Source organism: Erpetoichthys calabaricus, chromosome 2 (genome assembly GCF_900747795.2).
Source record: "Erpetoichthys calabaricus chromosome 2, fErpCal1.3, whole genome shotgun sequence".
NCBI classification, from domain to species: Eukaryota; Metazoa; Chordata; class Cladistia; order Polypteriformes; family Polypteridae; genus Erpetoichthys; species Erpetoichthys calabaricus.
Window position 1 is genome coordinate 82,163,454 of NC_041395.2, and position 6,000 is coordinate 82,169,453.

Consider the following 6,000-nt stretch of genomic DNA (forward strand, 5'->3'; position numbering starts at 1 on the left):
ATCACTGGTTAGCGGTAATGTTTGCACATTTTCAATCCAATCCATCTATAATGTTCTAGTGGGGTGTTTTGTGTATCCTACTGGGCAGATTTATAGTTTGAATGAAAGAGATCAAAAGTGGGCTTTTTTTAAAGTCTAAACTAAAGGATTGACTTTGACATGAGCTTCAGGTGTAACAAATCAGTCATTTGATCGTTCACCAAATTTTTGGGACAAAGCTACGTACTCATAAACAGAATCTTTTCCTAAGTTGGTTTATTCATTTATTTTTTTGTGCTAGAAGTTTTATGTATCATGGCTATGGTAATATGATGTGACACATGACATGTGCATTATGTGCCTGACAACCACACAGCATCATTGTGACACAGAAAATGGCTATGTTAAGAAATACAGAAAATGGTTTGACACAAAAAAACTAATGCAAAAAATTTTACCTCTTCAGAATAACAATAAAAGTAAAAACAAATGTTAATAAAAATGAATAATGCATTCCAAACAATGAACAGACAAGAAAAAAAGTATGGATGTATTCCTGACACCTTCCACATTAAAAATACATACATTACATATGACAGAATATTTTTGACAGGTGACAACTGATCCAATGTGAGACAGAACAGATGTGGATGAGTGAATCTTGTAATATGTTGGGTTCAATACAGATTTGCATCTATTCCTGAACTCCCAACTTCGTGCAGCCATGTAATGGAAAGTGGATGTAAAGAATCAGTGAAGAGATGGAGTGTACCCAGTTCCTTAGAGCGATGAGAAAATGAATTCAACACAAAACTGCCTACAGTTCATGGTAGCATGATGGATACACTGCATCATAGCTTTAGGGATTGTGAGTTCAGATACTTCACTGATCTCAGACTATATGAAGCTTTCACATTCTCCTTAAACAGATATAACTGTGGTGGTACGGGTCATCTTAATGCTTCCTGGTTGCTTCTGAAAGCCTCTTGAACACGAAGCAATCGATAGTCATGAACCAGGGAGAGCCAGGCAAATGAGGACACACACGGTTAGCAAGGGGTTGGTGCAAAAGGGCCAAGTGCTTTTATTAAAACAAAATCCAAAGTGCAAATAGTGCAGTGCATATTAATATATAAATAATCCATAAAAGCAAAGTGGCAAGTGAAAGTTATTCCTTAAATATATTCTACAAAACAAGATTAAGGAATCTGTCAATCCATTAAAATAAATAAGAGCCCCATTGCCCCGTTTTAAAATCTGGCATATCCTCAGTGTATCCCATCTGGACCTTGCAGCATGAGGAGACACCCACCAATTTGTGCAGTCATCCACTTGTCCTGGGTTCAGGGTCCTACTGTCAGTCTGTTGGCACCTGTAGGACTCTGTGACAAACCCCACTTACATTTCCCTTTCCAGCCCCACACTCAAGCACTGGCCTGTTGCTCACTTCTTTGGGGCATACTCCAGACCATCTGCCACCAGTCTTTACCACATGAGCTCCTCATCACTCCTGCCTCTTACTCCTTCTGTAACCTCCATTATCTCTTTCTGTTCTTTTTGTTTCTCTTTTTTTCCCTCTCTTTCTATCGTTCAGGCTCCTTTTATATTGTCTGATTGGGTGCAGGTGTTGACCTCTGTCTACTCAGAGGTGTGTATGAGGCACCTGACTGACCTGCTCACATTTGCACATGAATGCGCAATCAGCCAAACACCCCAATCAACCCTGGAGTGGTGCCGGCATGTGCACACACCCTCACCCATTCAGAGTCTTCATACTCCGCTTGATTATTTATTTAACAATTGTGCCAATTCACAGGAAGTTTATGATCTTTAAGGCAAAATTAACTTGCTGCAGTAGCGATATAGATCATGAGGAACACACAGACATAGTGCAAGAATATATACACAGTCTACTCAGTGTAATGTAATACATAATGGCTCTAAAGAAATAATATATGCAGCCATTGTGACTGGTATCACCTATTAGGGTGAAGATGGTGTTTTTTTCTGGTGAATCTGCCTAAGCTACAGAGATCTTAATACAAGAATAACTGTTGTCTCTAAACTGGTCCAGTGCTGAATGTCATTGTGTCATAAGAAAGAAGGGTGCCCTGTCTAGAAGTGAGACCCTGTAATGGATCAAATTAATAATAACAATAATAATAATAATTCTTTACATTTATATGGCATTTGTTCTCACTACTCAAAGTGCTTTTCATTGAGGTGGGAGCCACTTCAACCACCACTAACGTGCAGCATCCACCTGGATGACCCTGGATCCACCACCTGCAACAGCAGCCATTTTGTGGCAGTATGCTCAGCACACATTAGCTATAAGGTGGTGAAGGGGTAAGAGATACTTAGCCAATTAGAGACAAAGGATAATTAGGTGACCAGAACCAAGGAATGGTTGGCAATTTACCCAGGACATCGGAATACATCCTACTCTTTATGAAGTATGCCCAGGGATGACCACAGAGAGTTAGGACCTCATTTTAATGTGTCATCTGAAGGGCATAACCATTTGTACAGCACAGTGTCCCCGTCACTGCACTGGGGCATTGGGATCCACATTCAGACCAATGGGTGAGCAACCCCTGCTGGCCTCGTCAACACCACTTCCAGCAGCAACCCAAGCTTTTCCTGGTTGGTCTCCCATCCAGTACTGGCCGGGCCCAAAAATGCTTAGCTTCAGGTGGATGACCTGTTCTGAAGTGTATGTGGTATGCCCGCTGGCAAAGAAAAAGTAATGAATGCATTTTACATCATCAAAGTTGTCGTCAATTAAATAATTTTCAGTCGTAAAGTTACTGAACAGCCGCTCATACCGAGAACTGCATGAGCATATCTGACATGCGTTTCATGTGTATTACGTCTGATGTTTTTCTTTAATGTATGGTGCTGTATTCATTGCCTGTTTTTTGTATTACAATGTTGTCACTAGTTTGAAGGGAACATGCAAGTAAGACTCTGATTGTATTGTGTACACATGACAACAAACTTAACAACTTGATTAAATAATGTTATATATGTGGAAGAATAAATGCTTAAATTGTATATGTCTATTTAGGGTTTGTATTCTGCTCTGTAAACTTTAAATCGATCACTAGGAAAATACATGTTGTTGTTTAACAATAACTAATGAACTGGGTTTCGTCTATATTAAATGGTTTTATACTAGTTATTTTCTTTAAGTTGTAACTAAATCTATATCTTTATAGTTACACTGTATTTTGCAGTTTCAAGGGTCAGGCAATTACTGATAAGACAACTAATGATCTCTGTAAGCAATAAAACTGATAAATGTTTGCTAACTCTGGGTCACCAGACATGACCTAGCTCTTGTTGCTATGATCTAAGCAGGCTGACATTGATTGATGGAATGGCAAGAATAGGAAGAAGATTTCCAAGCCATAAAAAACTGAAGACTTCTTTAACTGGTATTCAGAACTTTAATGGTAAAGTTCTGGATCAGCATTAATGCTATTAAAGACATCCTTTTTGTTAAATCAAAAAATTGCGGCTTATTTTCTTCCACATATACAAGATGATGTGGTCGACTACTTTGCAAAATTCAAAAGGAAAAGGCTTCAGTAAGACACACTTATAAATGATTACATTTCCTAGTGACTAACAAAACCTAAGATAATATTTTATTTCACCAATTCTATTTAGTTTTCCATAAATGCCATACTAACCTGCACTCTATAGGTGACAGGGCCTTGGAATGACCTCCTTAAATTAATTACGTCAGCTGATGCAATTCATTCTTTTTAAAAACAACTTATAACTCATCTGTTCGGGAAGGTGTTTAACTTACAACATGACATTCTGTGTCCTCTTTCAGTCTTCCTCTCTGTCCAGATGCTCAGCATAATTTGTGTGTGTGTTATAACACAACTGATGTTATTTGCTAGACTTTCTTTTAGAATTGAATTTCGCATTTTACTCTGTTTTATTGTCTTTTATTCTATTTAATGCCATTATATATAATGTATCTATCTGTTTTAATGGTCTATTCAGGAAACATCAGTACCCAATGTTACATATACCTGCTGTTTCTTCAAGAGACTCTGTGAAGCACCTTGAGAATGGGAAAGACACTATATAAATAACATTTATTATTATTATTATTATTATTATTATTATTATTAAATGCAGCACTCCAGAGATAATTTTGATTTTGATAGTGTCTGTCAGTATGGTAAGGGGACATGCTTGCAGTTGATTTGGATGAATTGGTTTCTTCCAGAATATCTCAACATAATGTATTTTACTAAAATTTACTACTTATTTATTTACTTGCTAAGTTGATTAAGCTGACATGAAACAGAACAGGGCATACAATAAACATAGTAAGAGACATAAATTACGAAAACCTATGGGGTTCTTTAAGCACAGAGTTAGGAGAGAGAGATATGATGTCAAAAACATTAAAGCTAATAAATTCCTATCTGACACTGAACCCATCTCAGAAGGCTACTATTAACAGTCTTTAATACTGAGGTTTAAATTTCAATATTTAATTGTAATGATAATGAAGATCAGTATTTAATCATTTTATTTCAATAATTTTATTATTTTAAGCAAAAAAAGCCAGAAATAATTGTAAACTTATGTAGGTTTGATAACTGATATCAAACTCTGAAATGGACAGTTTTATAATAGAACTAGAATTCTGCAGTTACGTGAAGATGTAAATAAATTCACTTATTTAGGATGATAGTGTGATAGTATTTATTAGGATGATAGTATTTTACTATACAATGCATTGTTTATGAAACAAATACATTTTTAAAAAGTACCAGAAAAGCTTAGAAATAAAATCAAGGACATATTCTAGGTGATGAAATGTTTTAATAATACAAATTCTTACCTTAAAAAGTGAGGATAAGTAAGTCACTGTAATCTGCAGCGGGAATAATTGTGTAAATTAAGCAGTTAATTAAAGTCTCCTTATGACCATGACGGATGTTCTCAATCCTTTTCTCTCTTTTTGCTCCTTTTTATCTCCTGTTCCCTCAGTTTCTCTCTGTGGCGCTCTGTGTGTTCTGCTCGCCAAAGCTATCTAATCTGCCTGTTTGTCCCTGCAGTGTGCTGGCCTCCGAGATCGTAAACAGCTTTTTCTTTGCCATTTTCCAGATGTTAATTAGAAAATCACAAGTCCCCATTGTTTAGCTGTTGATGCCCATTCGGCTATGGCTCAGTATGGAGGGATAAAAAAAAACAATCAAAAAGCCTAGCATCACAAAGCCAACAGAGGAAGGAAGCAATTCACCAGGGTGTCGCACCTGCTGGACTGAGTATAAACTTGGTCACAGCTTGAAGGATTCCCATTTAGCACACCAGCTCAGTAAGCCTAAACAGAAGAGCTTTATTCACTATGTGCCTGATGTGATAATAATATCATTTGAGACTCTCCTAGTGTAATGAACAAACTCTTAGTGACCAAATACAGAGAGAATGATGCATGGCTGAAGAGCTGTTTAAGATAGTACATGTCCCGATAGTTACATTTGGCCATTGAAAAGTCTTGTTTACCTGAAATGTAACTGTAAATGGATATGTGAGAAAAATAATATTTTGTACTGATTTGACAATTTATTTATTATTTTGTCTCAAAATAAAAATATCATTAGAAGTACTGCTCACAATATGTAGTCTGGCAATGATCGTACTTGTTTTACAACTACATTTTTTTAATGTTTGCTTTATTCATTGCACTCATTGTACTCATTATCCTGACTAGAGCTGCTGATTAACTGTACAGACTGCATCTCTGTTGTTATTCGTTAGCACTAAAACATAAGTAATATGAAAGTTATAATTTGTTACTAACCCTCACCTATTCTGTTTCTTTTCTCGGTACTCAAATGTGGCACTTGGTGCCATCGCTCACCTGCCAAGTTGTTTTGCCTGCCTAAGGCAAAGTTATCTCTGATGGAGGATCGCAGAAATCGGTGGGTAGAGGGGTCCCTTCATCAGATTGGCTGGCCCAGCTGTGGAATGGTCAATAGGGGG

General features: G+C 36.9%; 1 protein-coding gene across 3 annotated transcripts in view; it reads right to left on the minus strand.

Annotated features, from left to right (window-relative positions):
* hapln2 (hyaluronan and proteoglycan link protein 2) overlaps positions 1-5,179 on the minus strand; it is a 43,201-nt gene extending 38,022 nt beyond the window's left edge. The window contains exon 1 of one of the 3 annotated variants that reach the window (XM_028793996.2): positions 4,856-5,178. The gene's annotated coding sequence lies outside the window, so the exon portion shown is untranslated. Of the gene's footprint in view, positions 1-564; positions 701-4,855 lie in introns of those variants that run through there. The other 2 variants (XM_051923309.1, XM_051923310.1) reach the window with 2 other exon arrangements.
* Positions 5,180-6,000: the final 821 nt, after the last annotated feature.